This window comes from Pithys albifrons, chromosome 4, assembly GCF_047495875.1.
Source record: "Pithys albifrons albifrons isolate INPA30051 chromosome 4, PitAlb_v1, whole genome shotgun sequence".
In the NCBI taxonomy this organism is placed as follows: domain Eukaryota; kingdom Metazoa; phylum Chordata; class Aves; order Passeriformes; family Thamnophilidae; genus Pithys; species Pithys albifrons.
In genome coordinates this window covers 66,507,277-66,531,919 of record NC_092461.1, presented here as the reverse complement: position 1 = coordinate 66,531,919, position 24,643 = coordinate 66,507,277, and the positions used below count along the sequence as shown (strand labels likewise).

The 24,643-nt window shown below is 39.4% G+C and overlaps 1 long non-coding RNA gene across 2 annotated transcripts in view; it reads right to left on the bottom strand.

Annotated features, from left to right (window-relative positions):
* LOC139671517 (uncharacterized) overlaps window positions 1-24,643 on the bottom strand; it is a 54,526-nt gene that overhangs the window by 20,775 nt on the left and 9,108 nt on the right. For both annotated transcript variants that reach the window (XR_011697737.1, XR_011697736.1), the window contains exon 3: window positions 1,438-1,549. This is a non-coding gene — a long non-coding RNA (uncharacterized lncRNA). The remainder of the gene's footprint in view (window positions 1-1,437; window positions 1,550-24,643) is intronic.

The window sequence follows — 24,643 nt, the reverse complement described above, 5'->3', positions numbered from 1 at the left end:
ACAATAAAAGAATGGTAGTAAGAATACCTGCATTCCCTTGCATGTATCAGCTGCATAGAAATGCCCAGTATGTACATGGAAACTGAGCCAAGACCTCTCTAACTTGGGAGCAGACTTGGCTTTCTATACTTCAGAGCTCTGAACTGGGCTATAGGCAATAGGCACTGTCCTTGTTACAAAGCTTAATGCAATATGCTTGATGCCATGAATGAAGGGAGGATTATTGTAATAATCACAAATGCTGTGCATTCAATTAAATCAAACCCAAACGTTGCAATCTTGTGGGACAAGTATGTCAAGGGTTATTATGGTCTGTTAAATCTTGTTGTAAAATCTGGCTTGGTTTTTTGAATGTCAAGTTGAAAACACTTTGAAGAGACATAGATTCACAGATTCACAGAATGGGTAAGCCTGGAAGGGACCACAGTGGAATGTCTGGTCCAACCTCCCTGCTCAAGCAGGGTCATTCCAGACATGTGGCACAGGATTGCATCCAGATGGTTCTTGAAAATCTCCAGTGAGTGTCCTAGTTAGAGTGGCCAGGACCAGCTTATTACTGTGTGGGTGTAAACAAAACTGTGTGTTCTACACCCTCTATGTAATTTCTAACAAACTGTTAACAATTGATCATTTGCAGCAGCTGCCCAGGGCACACCTGGCCCCTCAGGCTACAAGCTGGGTGTTAAAGAACCCTGTGAGATAAAGTCTTCACACCAATGACTCAGGTGTGATAACTCCCCTCTGGGGAGGCATCAGCATCTTCACACACAGCCTGAGGGGTCATGTCTGCTAATGGGCCATCAAGGAGTCCAAAAATATCCCATGACTCACAGAGTAAGTCACCCACTGTGAAATCCCTCACCCTGGGGGAGGTATTGGGCATTCCCACTTGAACCTAAGCATATATAATCTTAGAGTTTGTGGGCTTCTGGTACCATTCATCAGATTCAGAGGAGGACCACCACTCTTGACGAGACTGCAACCATCATCCACACCAATAGGTTTTTCCTTTCCTTTTAGTTTGGACACAGAGGAACCACATGAGTCTCAGCACAGGAGCTAATGAACATCATTCTGTTTGCGCACCAGAGTGCTGGGTTATACTTCTGTTTTTTGTAGGTTAAAATCAATTTCTCTTTGTATCATTGCATTTACTGTAATATTTTTATTAAATTGTAACTCTGATTTATAATCTCTTTTGAGTTGGGTTCATTTTTCCTGATGGTCTATCTTTAAACCAGCACATTGAGGGAGATTGTACAACTTCTTTGAGCAACTTATTTCAGTGCTCAGTCACCTGCATAGTAAAGTTTTTTCTTAGATTCAGTCAGAACTTCATGTAGATCACTTTCTGTCCATTGCTTCTTGTCCTATTGGTCAACACCACTGAGAAGAGCCTGGATTCATCCTCCTGACACCCTCTCTTCAAATACTTACCAACATTGATGAGGTCCCCTCTCAGTTCTCTCTTCTTCAGGTTGAACAGGCCCAGCTCTCTCAGCCTTTCCTCATAAAAGAAATGCTTCAGTCCCTTAATGCTTTTCATTTTCTGAAATAGAAAAAAACTTAGGCCCCTTTCAAACATTATATTTTGAGTATCAAAGCCAAAAATAATTAGTGTTTCTGAAAACCTCATTATTTTCCATAAAATATCTCTCTCCATTTTGCTGGAGCAAACATATTAATATAGAACAATATGTATCAGGAACTCTTCCAACCTTTGTGAAACAGTTGGATTTACTATGTGTGGGATATATATGTCATCAATTTTTAAGGGTCAGGATATGAAATATTACATTATTACAACATATTAACTGTACCCACTGACTACCACTGCCTGTGTGACACTGACTAGTCATCACAGAAGTAACATTTTTTCTTTGAAAAAGAAAAATATATGTCATGAGAATATAGTCCTTTACCAAACTGCCTTCTCTGAATCTTGCAAATTTTAGAAATATTGTCTGTTTCCAAGAAGTAGTTACAAAAGAGGTGAGATTTAAGGCTGGCTTTAGAGCTGGGCAAATAAACTTTTGTGTAGAGTAAATGAAGTATGGAGGGACTGCAGATATCTGCTGGGAGCTTCATACTGCAGAGAAGAGGCAGTCAAGGAGGTTCCTGGAGTGTATAGAGGACAATTTCCTTCATCAACTGGTAAATGAGCCTACCAGGGGGAAGGCCCTGCTAGACCTACTGTTTACAAACAGAGAGGGGCTGGTAGATGATGTAGTGGTTGGAGGCCTCTTGGGGCATAGTGACCATGAAATAATAGAATTTTCAGCCCTCAGGGATGCAAGGAGAGACACCATTAAAACCTCTACCTTGGACTTCCGGAGAGCAGATTTTGGCCTATTCAAAGAACTGATTCAGAGCATACCCTGGGAAACAACCCTTAAAGGCAAGGGGGTCCAGGAGGGATGGACATGTTTTAAGAGGGAGATTTTGAATGCACAGCAACAGGCTGTCCCAGTGTGCCGAAAGGCCAGCCGGAGGGGAAGACGGCCAGCTTGGTTAAATAGGGAGATTCTGAAAGAAATCAGGGATAAAAAGAAAGTTTACAGACTATGGAAAAAAGGGCTGGCTACTTATGAAGAACTTACAGATAGAGCTAGGTCATGCAGGAAAAAAATTAGGGAAAGAAAAGTGGAATTTGAAGTAAATTTGCCTATTTCAGTTAGGGATAACAAAAAGTCCTTTTATAAATACATTAATAACAAAAGGAGGGGCAAGGAAAACCTCCATTCTCTGTTGGACTTGGAGGGAAATATAGTTAAGGAAGATGAGGAGAAGGCTGAGGTACTTAACACCTACTTTGCCTCAGTTTTCACCAGTAGGACAGGTGGCCCTCAAGACAACTGGCCTCTGGAGCTGGTAGACAGGGAGAGGGAGCTGAATAGCCCTCCTGTATTCCAGGAGGAAATAGTGACCGACTTACTGAGCCAGCTGGATCCTAACAAGTCTATGGGACCAGATGGGATCCATCCCAGGGTGATGAGGGAGCTGGCAGAAGAGCTTGCCAAACCGCTCTCCATCATCTTCCAACAGTCCTGGCTCTCTGGGGAGGTCCCAGATGATTGGAGGTTGGCCAATGTCACCCCAATCCACAAAAAGGGCTGCAAGCAGGACCCTGGCAACTACAGGCCTGTCAGCCTGACCTCCGTGCCTGGCAGGGTTATGGAGCAGTTCATCCTGAGTGCAATCACACAGCACCTTCAGGGTGGACAAGGGATTAGACCCAGCCAGCATGGGTTTAGGAGGGGCAGGTCCTGTCTGACCAACCTGATCTCTTTTTACTATCAGGTGACGCACCTGGTGTATGAGGGGAAGGCTGTGGATGTTGTCTATCTGGACTTCAGCAAGGCCTTTGATACTGTCTCCCATAATATACTCCTGAAAAAGCTGGTAGCCCATGGCCTGGACAAGTGTACCCTCTCCTGGATTAGGAGCTGGCTGGAGGGTCGGGCCCAGAGAGTGCTGGTGAACGGAGCTGCATCCAGCTGGCGGCCAGTCACCAGTGGTGTTCCCCAGGGGTCTGTATTGGGTCCAGTCCTGTTTAACATCTTTATTGATGATTTAGATGAGGGGATTGAGTCCATCATCAGCAAATTTGCTGATGACACCAAGTTGGGAGGGGGTGTCGACCTGCTGGAAGGCAGGAGGGCTCTGCAGAGGAATCTGGATAGGCTTGAGAGATGGGCTGATTCCAATGGGATGAAGTTCAATAAGGCCAAGTGCTGGGGTCCTGCACTTTGGCCACAACAACCCCCTGCAGTGCTACAGGCTGGGCACAGAGTGGCTGGAGAGCAGCCAGGCAAAAAGGGACCTTGGAGTACTAATTGACAGGAAGCTCAACATGAGCCAACAGTGTGTCCAGCTGGCCAAGAAGGCCAATGGGATCCTGTCCTGTATCAAAAATAGTGTGGCCAGCATGACCAGGGAAGTGATCCTTCCCCTGTACTCTGCATTGGTGAGGCCACACCTTGAGTACTGTGTTCAGTTCTGGGCCCCTCAGTTCAGAAAGGATATTGAGGTGCTGGAGCGAGTCCAGAGAAGAGCAACAAGGCTGGTGAAGGGACTGGAGCACAAGCCCTGTGGGGAGAGGCTGAGGGAGCTGGGGTTGTTTAGCCTGGAGAAGAGGCGGCTCAGAGGTGACCTCATCACTGTCTAGAACTACCTGAAGGGAAGTTCTAGCCAGGTGGGGGCTGGTCTCTTCTCCCAGGCATTCAGCAATAGGACAAGGGGGCACGGGCTTAAGCTCTGCCAGGGGAAATTTAAGTTGGATATCAGAAAAAAATTCTTTACAGAGAAAGTAATCAGGCATTGGAATGGGCTGCCCGGAGAGGTGGTGGATTCACCATTCCTAGAGATTTTTAAACACAGATTGGACGTGGCGCTGAGTGCCATGATCTAGTAAATGGACTAGAGTTGGACCAAGGGTTGGACTCGATGATCTTGGAGGTCTTTTCCAACCCAATCGATTCTATGATTCTATGACTACAACTAGGGAACTTGGGATCAAATCAACTAATAAATTCAGCCAGAAATGGGGACAGGCTGGGAAGAATAAAAAGGTCACAATATTTTAGTTTTATATTTCTTTTTTTTTTGAATTAAATTTCTTGTTTGAAAGCACTGAATATTTTTATGATACCCTTTAAACAAACTTTGACACCATTTTTTGAAACACTATTTTTCATTACTATTTTTTATTTTAATAATAAAAAAATCTTAGTCCAAAATCTTAAAAAAACCCCAACCAAAACCATGGACCCAAAATGGGCTTCCCAAAAGCCTTAATATATATGTGTGTGTGTGTGTGTGTGTGTGTGTGCGCGCGCGTGTGTGTTTGTGTGTATGTATGCATGTATGTATATTTGCACTTATCTAGTTCATTTACCTTCTTCTCTGAACAGAAATGTTTGCTCTTGAGATAACTTTCTCACAGTGAACCATACGTTGTATAATCTGCTGAGCTATAGCTTGTGCTGCAATTTGATTTACTTCTTGGAACATTTTTTGAAATGTTCTTTATAGATGTATTCATTTGACCTAAATTTTACTTAAATCCCTGGATCTGTTGTCTCCTATTGGCCAGCTCTAGGTCTTCATAGGCACCTTGTTAACAGAGAGTACTACTGCTCAAAAATTTAACGGAGGTTAAGCTGTTTGAAGGTGGTCCTAGATTTATTGCAATCCCTCATACTGAACTTTCAAAACTATATGTAATATCTAATACAATACTTGACATACTTTTTTTTGTCTGTTCATATGGTTCATTTATGGTTTTGCTAAATTAATAGGAAAATTTACAGGATTTTTTTCTGAGAGCGTTTATTAAACCATCATACTGGAAAACTGTACATTATGAGCACACTTACTTCTTAAGTCATACCAAGAGGCATGACAGTGATGCTATTATACAACATATCTAAAATCTATATTCAACAAATTCTACAGAATGCTTGTTTTTTGCAAGCCCGGAGAAGTAGTAATTCTATAATATTAGAAGCTAATTTTCTTTCTATGTGACAACTTGCTTTATGATCTACCACCTTTACATGTCAACTAAGACACAATAAGTAGTAAACTGAAGCCCCTGAATGCCAATTGTACCACTTCTTTTCCACATTACCAAGTGATAACATGGCATAAGGTCTCTAAAGGAAGACCTTATTTTAGCCTTCCAATACCAAAAAGGGGCCTACAAGAGAGCTGGAGAGGAATTTTTACAAGGGCTTGTAGGATAAGGGGCAATGGCTTTAAACTGAAAGAGGGTAGATTTAGTTTAGACATTAGGAAGCAATTCTCTACTGTGAGCATGGTGAGGTACTGGAACAGGTTGCCCAGAGAAGTTGTGCATGTCCCATTCTTGGAATTTTTCAAGTCTAGACTGAAGGAGTCTTTGCGCAACCTGGTCTACTGGGAGCTGTGCCTGTCCATGGCAGGGGGTTTGTAACTAGATGATCTTTGATGTCCTTTCCAACCCCAACCATTCTATGATTCTATGACTTATTCATGTTTTAGTTGCTGTACCGTTTTCAGCCAAAATACATCAAAGGTTTACACAATACAGTGAACAAGCTCTGTTTGGCTAAAGCAGAGAAAACTATTGGTCCTGTATGATGATCCCGAGTCCTTTTGCTTCTTTCATCTACTGATTTCCAGTTGGTATTCACTGCAATGTAGCTTCTAGCAATCCCATTTATGAGTGAAATTATTACAATGAGGGTTTTAACTTGTTTTACTACCTACATAGCCCATCTCACAAACCTCAAATGAGGTAAAGCATATATGTTCCACAATGCCATTGGTTTATCTTCTGTGATTATTTTTCACTGTAAATACAGGATTCAAACAGTTTACATCCAGGCAGACAGAGGAATGCTTGTTACTACAAGTTAAAAGTAAAAATTCCCTACACCTTGATCCACTTAATAGTCTTACTAAGACTTAACATGTGATTTGTCATAAACATTTATTATAAATCTTACACTGCTTAAAATAACTGGCAAAGAAAAGCTTACTAGCCTCCCTCTCAGAAACATAAAATTAAATCAACACTGTACATTGGCCTGAGGTAACATGCAAGCACTTCCTTCATTCCTCACTTCCTAGTGCCTCACCCGCAACAGGATCTTTTCCCTACCTCTGCTGCCTTCCAGTGGCTTTACTGCCTTTCAGCTGCCACCTACTCTTCATCACATTTGTTCTTTCTTCCAGGATTTTTGGAATTCCTTTACCTTTATTACTAAGTCTTGCTTTACTCTCACCTGCCTTATTTTGTTTATGATGAACATCAAGAGGTTAGCTTACAAGTTTCTTCCCAGCTTCCCCTTTCATTTCTTTGTCTGAACTGTTTCTTTACTGAAGAAATGAAAAGGTGGTCAGTTTCTGAAATATTTCCAAATGGACAAACATTGCAAAAGTCCAGATGTCCCAAATTCTTGCTCTTCTAGTTCTCATTGTTATTTCTTTCCCATTCTCTGGCTACAAAAGGCTTCTTCTTTGACCATCTCTCTAAGCATGGCATTATTCTTTCTAAGATTCAATGTAATAATCACTGTGTTATTTATCAAAATGTGTAGCGTGGCTGGGAATGTCCTTCAATGCTTTGTTCCACACTTGTGTTTCCTGCATCCACTTGGTAGCAAGCATCTTAACAAGGAAACTGAGCTCTAGATTTTTCTCTTCCTAATACCTGCATGAATGGCTTTGAATGGTGCTTGATACCAATACCTGCCAAATGGTTCTTTCAGACTACAGGTAAGACAAACTTCTTGGAGAACAAGCAGGAAATTTTTCACTAACAGAAGTGTATGAACAGCTAACTCTCCTGATGAAACTCAGAAAGGGTTCATTATGCAGATAATACAAGCTATTAAAGCAGAAAAACAAAATTAGCTTCTATATCATTCAACTGTGCCTGTGCCAAAACAAGAAGTAAATCATCTAAGCTGTGTATAATGCATGAGGTATACAACATCATGGAAAATTGATTTTTTTTTTTAATGATAAAAGGGAATTTGCACAGGAGTGAGATGTGATTTTAAATTCTTAGCCTAATATTAGCTAATTTTAATTGCTATTAGAAGAACCTTGTTTTCCTCTAAGGCATTTTGTAAAGAATCATTCTAGCCCAAATATGCATGGCAAATGTTTAAGGGCCATTACAGAGCAAACAATGAACATGAAAGCAATATCAGTAAACTAGCAAATAGCCCGAGTTGTGATGCCAGGACTTGGCTGTTTAGCTATCAAGAAGACATTAACAGATGACAGATAAGTTATTATTCAACAAAGTTGGATGCAAAAAGCTTAAATGCATCCAAATGATAATGTAAAATACAATCTATAATTTGATGAATGGGAAAAATTACACATAACAGAAACCATAATTTCTGCGTAATATTCTTAATTATGAAATATTAACATTTCAGCATGCAAGGTTTTAGCAGCAGTTTGGAATCCAGTTTATGAAACTGAGTCCAATATATTTACATATAATGGTATCCATGCAAAAAGATTCCAGTCTGTGCTGAGAACAGCCTTTGGCATGCAGTGCCTCAGAGTGGAAACAGCACAAAGTCTACCGTATCCTATGTCTTGCCCAGACACTTTTCTGCTCAGAATCAGAACTGTCCTGCGTAACAATAGCAAGAACTAGAAGTTCTTATCACCTTACAGGAGGTGACCTTTGCAGGAAGGCAGAAAGGGTCCGCAAAGGCACACCCTTTTCCTCTCCCAACCTCAAGAAAGCCCTGCTCGTGGCTGAAATGACATTGGCGAAGGACAAGACATGGGAACCCAAAAGTTGTTCCTGCCAAGATACCAGCATATAGATAAAATGGAGTGCTTTGCAAGAGATGGGGTTTTAACACATCTAACTGGAATATGTGCAATTACAGAGAAAAAAGAAAAGTTATATGTGAGTAGCATGCAAGTGAGTGTGACTCAATGATGAAACAAGTATTACACAGCAAAACTGGACAGGGATGAACATTGAATTAAAGACAATGGAGGGATGCAACGACAAGGATATTTAGTAGTGGTGTTGAAAATACAAGCAGACGCTGTGTTCACTGAAAATAACAATGATATTTTTACTCAAATTTTATAAGCAAGTGTATCTTTTCCATAAAGATAGGAATTTGAAGAAATAAATGCATGTAACCAAATCCAGCATCAAAATCTTGGTCGTTGTGACAGCACAGACTCAAATGCCTTCTTTGTAAGTATCTCCTATCATGCATATTGCTATGTGAGGGAATAAGCAAGTGAAAAAGAATACAATATAGAGTCCAACTCCATAGCCAAGGCACTCTCTAATAAAGGGCACATTTGTGCTATTCTGCAATATAAACTCAGAGAACTATCCAAAGTGGACATATTTTAGAGTAATTTGTAAATCAATTACTTACTTGTTAACATTGTTATGAAGAACACTTTGGACATTACACAAACATTTTCCCAAAACAACAACCAATTTGAGTTTAATAGCAGAGAATTGCCTGTAGGCAAACAAATATGCGGGCCATATGTGCAACAATTTTGAAACACTAATAACTATATTGAGTTAATTTATAATGAGTTAATTTGAAGTAAAACTATAGTTTAAAATATGAGACATGTAGGTGCTAGAATTCTTGATGTATGCTTTATGTTTTAACTGGCAGGAAGAATTTGGTCATAGCAATTACATTTTAGTTACAAAGCAAGGAGGTAATGTAAGAGACATAATGACAAGTAAAAAGAGAAATCCTGGCACCACAGTCTGAAAAAGAACAAGTAGAAATCATAAAGTAGTCACAACACTAAATTTCAAAATATGTGAAAGACTGAGAACAAAAATGTTTATTGACACATTTTTGTGATCAAGCAGCACAAATCCTTTTGCAGATAAAAGAATGGGAAAATGTTCAGACTGAGTTGGGTTAAATACAATATTCTTAGGTTATAAAAACATCTGATTTATTTTCTTGTCATAGTACGATTTTTCTGTGTAAATACAGGCTGACTGGTACCGGCTGGAAAAGAAGTCTGTATGCCAACTCATTAATTGTGAATAGTTTGCTATCATTCAGTTATTATTAGATACATTAGACAGCTTCCTTTTTCTTTTTTAATAATATTGTCCAGGGAAGCTCTGTAAGTCCCATTATGTTAGGTTCACTGCCAATGCTCATGAACAAAGGGGAAAGACCTACAATAAAACCAAAACCACATGTGAATTCCTGGCATGACTTGAAATCTGTGGGTTCCTGGCCATTTGTTTGGGATTTCACCCTGCAATTATAAAAAGGGAGTGTTCTTACTCTTTAGGCTTTTTCTCATTTAGCCATTAGAAGTGAGATCAAGGACAGGAATACAAATCTAGTTTTGTGAAAGATTAGGGCCCAGGATATACACGCTGAATCTAAAAGTCACCTACCTGGAGCCTTTCAGCAGGTCTTTGCTCAAGAAAAGTCAGAGGTTTACAGCTATCAAAATTTTCCCAGTAAAATTTCTGTCTGGATCACACCCAGAATACTTATGTCCTCAAAGAAAACTCCCAAATTATAGAAGTACTTTGCCTTTCTCCCTTTGTGAGGCCATATGTGACTGGTGTTCTTAGAAAAAAACCAACCAACCAAACAAACAAAAATCACAAACTTTTTCTTCTACAAAACCAAGAAAAAAAAGGATTGTCTCTTTTGTCCTTAGCTTTTAATGTCCCCATATATATGACACTCAAAGGTAAATCTAGGGATGACTTGAATTACCACTTCCCAAGGGAATATATTATTGGAGTGCCTCAAATCAGCTATAGTGAAATTCTGTCAATTAGTCCCCTTAAACTGTCTCCCATGGCATACAGTAATTTTAGAAGACTACAGAGACTGGAGAGATCTGAAAAGTCTAAGTCCATTCAATTACTTCACACAGCATGCAAAAATTGCATCAGATGAATTTATAAAACCCACACTCGGCTCTCCCTGCACTGCTGCCTCCAAAGACAGAAAAACAAGCCTGAAAACGACAGTGAGTGTTTCACAAGACTGAATGAATTGTATTGGAACTGTTGATCTCCTGTTTTATGGGTTTCTAAGAAAGAGCATCTCATTTCATCAGGAGACAGAAAGCCTTAGGTCTTTTAGGGAGTAAGGCTTATGCTCACTTGAGATATCTAATTATCATTGTGTGCTGGCAAGTGGCTCCCATAGTCCCTACTCGTGCACACCTCCATATATATATATATATATATATATATATATATGTACTATGATTGCTTAATAGTTGATTTTTCCACACTGAAAAGCTGATTCCTGGAAATTTAACCAATAGAGAATACAAGCAAAGAGAATAAGAGAAATCAGAATTTCTTCTTGTCACTCTTTAGCTCTAGATTACTAATCCTACTGATAAAATGGGATATAATAATGCCACTATGAAATTGGACTGGTAAAATATTTTCCTGGAAAAGTATTACTTATGGGACTTGCACAAATATTCTTGCATTCATGAAAACATGGAGCTGATGAAGCACTTCTGGACTGAAAGTCACTATTTTCCTTACAAATAATAGGTCATGCAGGCTCTCTTAACCAATTGCAAAATAAGCAAAAACTGTCAGCTTGAAAATGTTTGATTTGACAGGTTAAGGTAAAAGTTGCTTGCATCTGCTGTCTTCTGAACACAAAATAACAGTTTCACTTTCCAAAAGATAGTGATTTTTCTTACACATTTCATTGTTTTATGCATTAGTGTTGCTGAAAAGATGGAGTTCCCAACCTTCCTCTTTGTGAATTTTCAGTTGTACTAAAGATGTCACACTCTTAATCAAAAATCTCCATCATCACATCTGAACTTTGTGTCCCACGATTTTATCTCTGACTCAGGACATCTTGGCTCTTGATCTCTTCTTTCTACCTTAATTAAATGGAAAATGATTACTCAGAATAGCCAATGATCTGGAACATTTCCATATACAGATCTGAAAACAGGAGGTTTTTTACTCTATCTGGTTCTCACTTCTCTTGCTTTGAAGCACAATCAAGATAAATTACTTTCTGTTCTCTGTTCATCACATAATATTTAGGAGTACATCAGTCTCCCTGTACTGGCATACATACCCTGTTTCAATGGTTACAAGAGCTGCCAAAGCAAAATTTACAGTGAAGAATAGGCAAAAGAGGAAGTTTTTACAGGGGCATGTAATGATAGGACAGGTAGTAGCACTTTTGAACTGGAAGAGGGTAGGTTTAGTTTAGATATTAGGAAGAAATTCTTTACTGTGAAAGTTGTGAGGCACTGGAACAGGTTGCCCAGAAGAGTTGTGGGTGCCTCATCCCTGGAAGTCTTCAAGACCAGTTTGGATGGGGTCCTGAGGAACATGGTCTTGTGGAAGGTGTTCCTGCCCGTGGAAGGTGTCCCTGCCCTTGGCAGGGTGTTGGATCTAGATTTTTAAGGTCCCTTCCAACCCAACCCATTCTAAGATTCTATGATTCAATGGAACAAGGCTAAAAAATGGACCAGAAAACTCCCAGCACTGAAAAGACAGTATCAAGACCTCTCTACCTGTGTTGAAATTAGAGAATCTTTTGCTTTCCTGATCAAATAATCCTTTTCAATGTTGCACCTTAAAAAAAAAATCAATTGTAAGCTACTATGATAACTTTAGACAGACTATTCTTTCAAAAAGTAGATAAGGGGATGGAGATGATTTGTAAGATATAAATACAATAGCACTCCTTATGTAATTTGGTACACCGACATATGTCTCATTTAAACACTTCTGAACACTTTGAAGCACTTATGAAAACAAACAGGATATGTTTTCTCAGGAAGCAAAATGAAAAGCTGAAAGACTGTATTTCATTATCACCAAACAAGAAGGTGCCAAACTGGTACAATATAGAAGTCAGAAGAGTTGCTGAGATCTAGGTTTCTGAGAAGCAATCTGCACTTATATAGCAATGGGTTGAACTAGATCATTTTCCTGTAGTGATCACACACACACCCCCCTCCCCAAAACAAACAAAAAAAACCTTTTATATTCAAAGAAGTCAGTTTTCTGTAGAAAACTGAATCCTTTGTTTTATTGCCAGGAAACTCAAAGTGATTTAACCAGGTAAAACTGAAATTTTACAAAGTTTATGAAAAGCACCATTTTCCTTCTGTGCCTTGAAGAGGGGCCTTTGTGTCTCCAGCCTTTGTGACAGTGTAGCAGGGTGGGTTCTACAGTTGCTGGAAAAGTGAGGCTGAGCACCTTAGAGAGTTCAGAAAAACAGTATCTTTATTAAAAGGAGTGACTGAATAGCAGGAACTCAAAAAGAAGGGAAAGAGAGGGAGGGAGACTAAAGCACTAAGCCCAAATGTGTAAGCACCCCAGTCACCAGACTTACTCATGTAAGGTTGTCTATCCAACTTAGATCACTCTCCCGAAGGCAGGGGTACATCTTCCAAGCATTGGCAGACAACAGGCATCCCTGTTGTCTTTTTGGGGAAAGAACCACCAACACCAAGGGCATGAGCCCTCTCACCTTTTTTTTGAGCCAGCTAGAGACATCTGCCTGGGGAGGTGAGACTCCTGCTCCCCAGGAAGAGGTCGCAGACCCTGCTGCTCTCTCTCTCTCCCTCTCTCCTCCTCTGGCTGTCCAACCAGTAGGAGAGACTCAAGTAACTTTAGTTTATGCAAAGTCTGTCTTCAAGGATGAAGCCTTCGCTGTATCAGCTTTTGTTCCATAGAACTTGGCAGGAAAAGGATAAATCTTTTTACAGGTGGCATTGGCAAAAAACACAGACCAAAATGTCAATTTCCAACCCAGACAGTCAACTTGGCCTTCAGAACTGAAGAAAACTTCACAGTCCATGATGAATCTCATGAAATCATAGAATCATTTAGTTTGGAAAAGACTTTTAAGATAATTCCATCCAACTTTTAACCCAGCACTGCCAAATCGACCACTAAACCATGTTCCTAAGTGCCACATCTACTTGTGTTGTAAATATCTCCAGGGATGGTGACTCAGCCACTTCCCTGAGCAGTCTATACCAATGCTTGACAATAATTTTGCTGAAGAAGTTTTTCCTATATCCAATCTAAATCTCTTCTTGTGCAACCTGAGGGCATTTCCTCTTGTCCTAACCCTCGTTACTTGGGAGAAGAGATCAACACCCGCCTCATTACAGTCCTAGGGTCACCCTTTTACCCTCTTCCAAGGCAAAAGCAAACCAGACAGATTCTGTCCATAACAGTCTGTTAATAGTTTTCAACTTGGACAAGAAAAGGAGAGAAAAGTATTACTGGAAATAAGATAAATCACTAAAGCTTTTTATGAGTTAAAAGAACATTAAGTGGCTGGAGATACCCACTCATATGCACCTCAAAGGACAGATGCCCACCCTGCCCAATTTTTGCAGTATCTTTTGTACTGTGAGGATTACAGATCAAGTGAATAAAAGGTTGTCATACCACTATATGGCATATGCATTAAGGTCCATGTTTGCACCATTCCTGTTGATCTACACAGTTTTGATGGTTTCTTGTAAAAGAGTAAAACTTTTAGTTAGCAACCTTTGTACTGTCTTCACCACCGCTGTGCATCCACCAGTAGGAAACCTGACAACCAGAGCAATCAGAGCAGATTGAATTTTAGTCCACCTTCCCTTACGTCTAATACCCTCCAGCATTTTTGACCTGCACCTTTTGATCAGATGTGCTGTCACTCAACCTATGACATAATTCCTTTATTTGTTTTGTTGTGGTTTTGAGGGTTTTTTTTTTCAGTTCAAAGTATCCTGGAAGATAAAGTCAGATTCAGTACAACCCTCTGCCAAACCATCTGGGAGATACCCTAAAGCAAAGTATCAACTAGGCCTGGATTTATTTGGGTGAAATAATTACCATCTTCCAAAGGAAGGCAGACATGATGCCTCATCAAGGAAAATGAAGCCCAGAAGTGGCAAAGCAAGACAGGGAGCATGAGAACACCTTCATGTTCCCCAACACTAATGAAAGCCTTCATCATACCCACAAAGCAAATTCATAATGTACAAGAAAACCTAAGTCTTAACTACTGCTGTCACATTTCTCTCTCAAATAAGCTCTTGCAGCACTTCTACAGGATGGCAAAATCCTGGGGCACCTCTGGGAAGAGACAGGCAGGCAGTCCTATTCCATCACACTACCCCAGCCAGGACCAGTCAGAGGCTAACCCTCACCTTGACTCTGGCTTTAATTCCTGGCAGGGATTTTCTTTCCTGGAGGAAGAAAATAATGTATTGTCCCCTAATGACCTATTCCCCCTTTCCACTCCCGGGTCCTACAAAATGCCATCACAAACCTGGCTCTTCAACTATTTGGTTTCCAAATGATAATTTCAGCCCTAAATTCAATCTTAATTGTGTCTAATTAGATATGGTCCCTAATTACAGTAATATTTTTGAGAAATTGCCCTTTCTATACATGGGTGGACCTTACACAAGAGGAGAATATACCATAGTTTTGAAGCTTTAGGTGTCTAAGTTCTAAATTTACTTCCAGTCCTGAACCTGAACTTAATTATTAGCCAGAGTCCTTTCTAATGTTCTCTTCTATATTATATAATAATTTTTGAAAGCTGTTATTTTATACTAATCATTACTAGAAATAAATATTAATTCTATCTGTCTTCATAAATCACACAAAGTACAAATCCTAATACAAAATTTAATTATATGAATGAAGGAACTCCAGAAGTAAGTGAGAACATAAAGCATTGGCCTAGCCAATTGTTTGCTCTATTTGCAGTTACCTAGACCCTCTAGAAGGATAAAAAAAAAACAACCAAAAAAACCCAAAGTAAGTTCCTTTCAGTATTAAACCCAAAACTTTAACCCTAGCTTCAATCTTAAGATTAACATCAACACCAGCAGTGAAAGAAAAGCATATTCCCACAGAGAAAGATGTCATCTTTGCATTTTCCTGGTCTTTGGAATTCCCACTCATAAACCGAGAACGGTACAGTTTAGATACCCATTTCCTAACACCACTCCAGTAAGGGCAGCACCGTCAATCTAAGCCTCCGCAAGACAACACAGAAACATCAGTCACTTACTAAACCTGCCCATTTTTAACTCTTCAGTAATAATAAGATGCAGCAAAGATCTGGGCTCTTAAGAAAATGTGTCAATAGGAGAGAATGCCTCTTAACCTGAAATCTAACCCCAGCCCTAAATTTAAAGCAAGTTATAGCCTTACCCTAATACATAGTCTACTACCAGCCCTAATCCTAGGTATAACAAAATACACAGTATTTGTCTTTACCAGCACCTCTTCTCTTGTCTTCTGAACTCTCCAAGCCACTGACAACACATTTTAAACTGAAGACTTGAAAATACAGTTCCAAACTCTATGTCTGATATTAATTACTTCCAGGGCTAAGAGCATAATGAAAGAGTACACCCAACTTTCTACACTGCCATTCCATGCCCTCTTCCTAGCTCTGTCAGACCACCAGAAAAAAGGCATGAACAAATACCTTAAAGACTTGAATTCCCAAATCCCAGTTATAATACTTGTATTAATTAAACATATATAAATATTAAAGGACAATATAGATCATTTACCTCTTTCTGCCATCTTCTTGATTCTCCACTTCCCCGAGAAAACAAAAAATCCTGCAATTCTCTCTTACATTCTCAAACCCCAACTCAAAACGTACCTTGAAGCCTGGTGTTAGTTTGCCCATCCAAACAATCAACGACCCTTCCCAAACTGTCCCCTTCTGGACATGCTTGTCCTCAAAGCTTTACAATCTGAATCTCACACAAACCTTATACCATTTCTAAATTATTTTCATCAGACAAGTGTGAAGATTTCAAACTCCCAGCAGATTTATCTGCACAGATTAATCTCAACAGGTAAAGAAAAACTGTCCAAATTAGTCTTTATTTCTTCCCACCTATAGGGAGGACCTCCTGCAATGCTATGGAATTCTCAATCCACAAAAATTCTAAAGTCAACCACAGTCATAATTCTATATGATGGCTGGAACCTATACCAAACACAAAAATATACATTAAAATATTCCCTTTTGTCAGTGTTTATCCTCTTGTTAGTTCTGAAGAACTAAATATTGGCCATGTTGACAGACTGAGGAGAATAATAAAATATAATGTTTCCTTAGTTTATTATTAACTGGGATCCAGTTAAATAAGACTTTTAAAATTTAAATACATCTTCTTGGCCAAGATTTTTCCCTCTTTCTACCCCCCTAGACTTTCAGCATTATCAGTAATTCATTAGAATGATCTGGATGTTGAAGAAAAATATTCTAAATGAGTACATTTTACAGAGAAGTTGATAACTAGTGAAAGCAACTACTTCAGTTAATGTATCAAGAAAGGTACATTAATCTTTTTATTAATTTTTAATCATAAATTACTATAGTGTTCTGCAACCTCACAGAATTTCTACGACACAGATTTAAAAGTGTTCTTCACCAAAAATGGTAGAAAGGAAGTATGGTACAAAAACTGTGCTCTTATTTGGAGTTTAAATTTTGCAGCGCTGCTATGACTTCGGTAAGTGCCAACATTTTTAGCTGCATACTTGATGCAAGTTCTCCACCTAGTGGAGTCATGTGTAATGCCCAAAAAATTTAAATTCCTTGCATGTCATCATTTTTATTTCTGATTCATTTAAGAAGCGATAGCAATATCTCCTTACATAGTATTTTGCAAATATTTATGCTATATAATTACCAAAATTAAACTTTATTTCACACTGTGACTGAAATATTTATAACAGCTTTGGAAAACATAAAGACCAGGACAAATACGAAAGACAAAGCAGTTACAACAATCAAACTGTATCTGCAAAACTATATGAACTAAATAACACCAGATATTTCATGCATCTAGGTTTTGGTACTTGAGTGAAACTATATTTTTAGAAAATCCTATCACTTCACAAATATTAACAATCACATTTAAAAGAAAATTTTAGAGCAGGAAACATAGCTGCTCATACAGCATCAGCAAAACAAACCCATCCAGATGCCAGAGAAAAAAGTAGCAATTTGAACAGCTTATCATGGGGCACAGGAAATTCCAAATCCCTTGAAGTTCTTACTTTGAGGCTGGGTGAGACTGTAAAATATGTATTCTGACCATGGTCTGACCATGTACGTGTGTCTTGCTTAAACACATGACTCATGATAATAATCCTCCCTGTGTTTATAAAAAACAGCCTCTTCTGGGGAAAAAAACCCAAAACAAAACACAAAAACAAATTAAAAAAATAACAAAAACAAAACAAAACAAAACAAAACAAAAACAAAAACAAAAGAAAAAGAAACCCAAAAGTAAGAAGTACTTATACAAAATACACAGTGCACATCCCAGACCTATTAGGACCAAAGCTGGTCCCCAACTCCAGTACCTGTAATCACAACTGCAGCACACAGCCCAGTGAACTGAATGTCCCTTCAGGCAGGTTGATCCTGAGCCACTTCAGGAGACAAAGGTCAAAACAGAGAGTATGAATTTCACCTCCCTTCTTGATGGCTACGACTGCACTGCCAAAGCAATTGGTGTAATGCACTGTGCTCCTTGCATGATACATTACTTAATAATTGCACAGCTGCATTTCAAGTCACCTTCAGTTCATAGGAGTTTTCAGTTGTGACTTGACAGTCAGAGTGGGTTACAGTTATCCTACACTTGAGATAATGAAGATATAGATTATAGTTGAGAGCCCACATCAGACAAGTGAGGTCACACGTCCTGACTCAATACAGATCAACATTATAAACTTGGTCTCATATAACATGAGCATCAAAAAGCTGCCTTGACTTGTTCAGTGCACTTACCAGAACTCACTTTGCCAGTATTGGAGATCACATTCCCTTTTGCTGATGAAGTTCCAGTTTAATTTTTCTCACTGCATTGGCTGCCTCCGCCACAGCACCAAGCCTTGCAGATGCAGGTAGACTTACTTGGGTACCTTGTCTCTGAGCCAGCACACTACCTCATGTGCGCACTACACTGCCTGCACAGCAGCAGCAGGGACATGTCCCTGCTGCACAGTAGGGGAAACTGAGACAGCAGTGAGAGGCTAAGACTTATCTTGAACAGATCACAAACAGCAGCAGCAGAGGAAAGAGACTTAACGAAATCTTTTCCTGTATGCTGATAACAGCCTTCAAAAGCAGTGCATTATCCTTCCAAGCAGGAAGATAGTACTCAATCCAGCACAAAAGATTTCTTAATGCTAGATTAGGCAACATTAACACAGCATCCTGCAGTGTAAGACACAAGGCAAGAAAAGACAGGAGACTTTCCTTGTGATCATGGGACATATATGTGTAATGCTGCCTTTTACATTGCCTGAGTTTCAATTGTGGCACAAACCTTAGCACACAATTTTTGTTATATTTACTATTCCTTAGAGAAAAACTGAAATACAGAACTATGGAACTTGTGGAATTGTGGAGCTATTATTATTTTCTTTTTACATTACTGATGTCCCTGGGCTCCCACCAAATTTTGACCAGCCAGAAGCAAGGAACATTCACAGCAACTTTTTAGTATACTTATTACTGTGATTCTAGTTCATGATCCATCACCAAGAGCAAAACACTTTCTCATTTCTGGAGATCAGAGTGCAGGCTTTACTAGCCCCGCTGCTCTTGACTGGAAAGAAAATGGTTAAATTACAGTGCTGTGAAGCCCTTCAGAAGGACCTTGACATATTGGAGAGACAGGCAGCAAAAAGCTGTCTGAAGTTCAACAAAGGCAAATGCAGAGTCCTGCACATGGGGAAGAATAACCCCAAGCACCAGCACAGGCCAGGGAAAGCAGCTCTGTGGAGAAAGACTTGGGAGTCCTAGTGGACAACAAACTGTCCATGAACCAGCAGTGTGCCCTGGTGGCCAAGAAAGCAAATGGTAGACTGAGGTGCCTTAGAAATGGTATTGGCCAGCAGGTCAAGGGAGGTGATCTTCCCCCTCTACTCAGCCCTGGTGAGACCACGTCTGGAGTGCTGTGCCCCGTTCTGGACTCCTCAGTACAAGAGGGACATGGAGCTCCTGGAGTGGGTCCAGCAGAGGGTATACAAAGATGACTAAAAGACTGGAGCATCTCTCTTATGAGAGGAAGCTGCGTGTGTTCAGCCTCAGGAAGAGATGACTGAGAGGACCTCATCGGTCTATGTAAGTACATGAAGGGAGGCTGTCAAGAGGATGAAGCCAGGCTCTTCTCAGAGAAGCCATGCAATTGGACAAGAGGTAAAAGACAGAAATTGATGTACAGAAAGTTCCACCTGAATATGAGGAAGAACTTTGCTATGCAGTGACTGAAAACTGGAACAGATTGCCCAGGGAGGTTGTTGAGTCCACCTCACTGGAGATATTCAAGAACCATCTGGACACAGTCCTGTGCAATGTACTCTAGGATGACTTTGGTTGAGATTTCAGGTTGAACCAGACAACCCACTGTGGCCTCTCCCAACCTTACTCATTGTGTCATTCTGTGAAATAACAGAATCAAACACCAGCTCCCCAACAGAAGCCATAGGGAATACAATCATATAGCAAAGGTTAGGAGTGGAGCTAACAGACCCTCAATGACTGTGCTAAGAAAGGTCCTCCCCTCCTCAGCAACCTTTGCTGTACACCTTTTACTTGGTTTCCAGTGTACAAGGAGTAAATTTTGGGGCTGTCCCAACAGTATGCTTAGCCAGTGTGTGTACCTTAAACCAACCTTTTGGCCTTTGCACATTTCAGTTGTGATTTACACAGTTGAAATCAAATAATATTGCATGACAAGGGCTGCCAAATATTGGCATGCAAATACCCCAAGCCCAACAACAAAACAACACCAGACTTAGTTACTGAATCAGACATATGAACAATGCGGTTGAGGCAGGAGGGTAAAATTTATAACCCCTCTTCCCTATTCTTCTGCCTGGGAATATGTCTTCTGCTCTTTATTTTTATCTATGCTGGCCTTGTGCCAACATACTGCTTTTCAGTTTTTCTTCTTTAGTGTCAATAGTCTACTGATTTCATCTATTCCTCTTGCTTAGATGTTGCCTTTTTTTCTTCCCAAGAATCAATAAATATTACTGTCCTTCAGAGACAGGAAGACAGACTGGGTAATGACCTTCCCTGCTTGCCAGGTTCCTTCCACTGAGATTGCGACAAGAAGATTTCTGGTAATGAGTGAGAAAGCATCTTCAATATTCTTCCATCCTGCTGTCCACAAAGGAGGGAGTTCATGTGCTATATGCGTGTATTCAATTGAGTCCTAAATTTTTGTAGTGTAATTGAAATTAGTTTGCTATCTGAATGAAAACTGACCTCACGTTCTTTGCTACAACACAAATAATGAGAAGGAGAAAATTATATCCTCAGACATTTGAAAAAATATCAATTAAGGAGCACACCTTGATTTTTACACTTGTTCACACAAGGGTTGCTGAGAACTCTCATGATACTGAGCAGCTAGTTATTTGTAAGGATGTACTTACAAAGCACTGTTTCAAGAGTAAGAACTAATGGAAGTGCACAGGTCTGAGTTGGGGTTTTTTTTCAAATTCCCTTATGGAATTGCGTGACATTTTCAGTACACCAGCAATGCAAAGAGAAAGAATTTAAATGGAGTTTAGGGACACAATTCAGAGCTCCTATCCTGTCAAATTTCATCTTGTTTACCACTTACTGTTTTGGTGCTATGGTTGTAACACATCTGAAAGTAAATTATTATGGGAAAAAATATTCTTTACTCATGATGACCAGAAAAAAAAATAAGCTGAATTTTTCAGTTAAATTTGTGCAAAACCCCCCTTACAAATCAGAAAATGGAACTGAGGCAAGTACAAGTTCCTAAAAGCCATTAATACATGGAAATATTTCTAACAAAGGATAGTTAATCAGACTTGAAACTGTTACACTGGCATATGTATATTACTTCAGAATAAGGTCACAATTATCTACAATTCACACTATTATAAATGTTGGTGCCTTTTTGTATTTGTTTGTTTTTGTGAGTTTTTTCAGTTAAATTAAGCTGGCATATGGTTTTGACTTTGGGGTACTTGGTACTTTCCTAATAGCATGATAGATTCTCCTTTCTTAGTCTCAGCTCATGAGGGGATCCCTTAAAAAAAGGGGTATGCTATGAGTAGAATACAGAACACAGCTCACTGTTAGAAAATATATATTCACATTATCTACAGCTGTAGGCAATTTTCTGCAGATTGCCACTGCAACTACAGGAAGAAAGGGGACATTTTTTCATTATATTATCATTATAATTAGGGTCATACTGGACACAGAATAAGTATCCCTTGGGACTGGACAGGGATTCCAAATTCTTTTTTTTCCTAAAGATGATAAATGCAAAACATTTTAAGTAGCTGTTGTTCCTTTTTTTATCTAGGATACATGGACAAAATCTGTCACATTTTTCTTATGTGAATAGACCATTTTCTTCAGAAATTCTAAAATGCCTTTTACAGACAGACGTTTGTTGGCAAGGTTTATATTCAAAGTTATGATTGTGGATATCACCAGAGACATGCAGTCCATTTATGTGTATATGACTTGGTCCTTTCCTCTCATCTGTACCACAGTTTCTAACTGAAGATCTACAGGGGAATTTTCAGAAAAATGAAACTTTCATATTTTATTGAGTAGTACCACAGATTCATCACTTTCTTATTACCTGCTAAAATAAAGCCCAAGATACAAGGAGGTTGATTTCATGCTGCCCAAATTAAAAGTTGTGGCGCTGTATATAATTCATGGATCAAGAGAGGTCAAACTGCTATCTGAAGGAGCTCTCTGATTTGGTTTTTGAAGATGTCTGTTTTTCTCCATGGACTAGAGAGGAGAGTTAGAAAGGCTGAAGGCTCAATCTACATAAGAAAAGGTAGGTGTTTCAGGGAAGATTTTGATGTAAAATAGGATAGCCACAAGAAAGAGATTAGCTCAGTTACAGCATGGTGCTAATAATACCAAGGTTATGGGTTTCATCCCTGTATGGGCCATTCACTTATGAGTTGGACTCGATGATCCTTGTGGGTCCTTTCCAACGCAGAATATTTCCATGAAAGTAACTAGGTTTGTTATTGGGGCAACAACAACTAAACATTTGTGTTTGCAGAGATCATCATTCTTATGAAAACAGCAATGGAAGGCTTAGTTGGGCAAGGGGATGGTTGCTATTGTCACAACATTATGATTGTCATATGCAGATTTTTGGAATGTTCTTTCCATTCACAATTGCAGTCTTACAGTTCAGCAAACTGGATTGCCAGTCTGCCCTTTGAATTGGCCCTTCAAATCCTCGTGTTTTCCTGCCTCCCTAAGATAGGAAGGGATTAAGGGTGACTGACAGCAGAAAAAAATTATGCAGCCACATATATGTTAATCTTGCCATCTTTTCTGCAGGATTTGGAAGGACAGGGATATTTATAACTATTCCTTTGTCTTGCTTTTGGACTAGCCACTGATTTCCCAGCACCCTGGAAAACATTTCTAAAGGTCTGGGGCAGAAAAATAATTCTTTCGAGACAACTAATCTCTTCATTCATGTCATTCATATGAAAGCAATTCTGCACCCTTCATATCGGCCAGAATATTTGGACTTGAGTCTCAGGCCAGGAAAAGACTGGGAGACTCTGATAAACATTTCCTTTATCACAGTCTTAACTAACTCAATTTAATGTAACATTTGAAATTAAATCAGTATAGTTTTGCATCTTGGCAAACTTGGATCAGCAGGCTTTTTTTTGGCCACAGGCTGCAAAGGGTTTTTTTGACCTCAAACACAGGCAACGTCTTATCGGAAGGCCTTCTTAATTGAAAGGCTTGGACTTGGCTTACATAATCTAGCTAAATAACTGTTATTAATTCAAAGATGTCAACCTGGTTTAGAGAAGCTGAGATACAGGGGGTTTTTTAATAATAAGTTAAACCCTATTAATTTCTTTTAAAAGTGCTTCAAATCCCCTCTAACATTTGTTCTACATCATGTATTTTCAGCTTTGTTAGGTCCCACTTTTCCAGAGTTTATCCTCAGAAAGCTGTTACCTCTGAATCTGAAACAGTCCTTTGTCTTTGCTCATTCAACTCCACACTAGATACCAAACAGGAAAAGAAATCTGGTACTTGTCCCAAACCACCATCATTTTTTATTACTACTTTCAGACATGGCCATATCGGATGCCATGGCAACATATTCTGGAGAAGAATGACAGGACTTAGAGGGAACATAAATGAATGCACTTTGTTCACTTACAACTAACTACGATCACTTCAATTTTTCACTTTATTAATATTTTACATACATAAAGACCCTTTTGTCATAATGGATTCCAAAGCAAACCATTAAAAAAGGAATAGCAGTCATTTAGATATTACTCCCCATAATTGGATTATATATTTCTTGCTTCTGTGGTAAATTGCTACAGTAATTCAGCCTACAGATGACCAAAGTTTCTGATTTCTCAGTTGAGAAACAGTCTTTTCTTTGAGCAACAGACTTGTAATTGTAGCACAGAAGTTGTCAAAAGATCCATTCTATCCTCTGATGAATTAAACTCATAAAAGATGCAAGAACACATTTACGCTGCTGATAGTGACAGCACTAGCTCTGCAGATGTCACTGTTGCTGTCACTTTGCCCCACATAACTCGGTCAGTCTTGTGCATCTTTCCAGAAACTAGCACAAACCCTGATTCAGTCCTTCCCTTTTAAACACGGCCTTTATAGTACATGGAATTATAGCAAGCGGGAAAAGGAGCATGTCATTTGGAGAGCAATTTCTAATTAATTTATATTTTCAACATCTGAACTAGACTTTCAGCAAACTACTGGTCCTTAATTTGGCCCTTTGGGGCTAAGTGCCTCCAGGACCCTGGCCAGTAGGCTCAGTGTGAAGTGCTCACTGATGCAGAACAAGGGCTTTTGAAAGACCATTGTTTTAGAGGTGTCATGTAAGCACCTAGTCCTCTCAGCATCCTTCTGGAGAAATTGTCCAGCTGGAGGATGGATGGTTCATGGTGCACTGGGTAAAGAACAACATGAAGGGCAGAGCTTAAAGGGTTGTAGTGAATGGAGCCACACTTGGCTGGCCACTGGTCACCAGTGGTGCTCCTCAGGGCTCAATGTTAGGG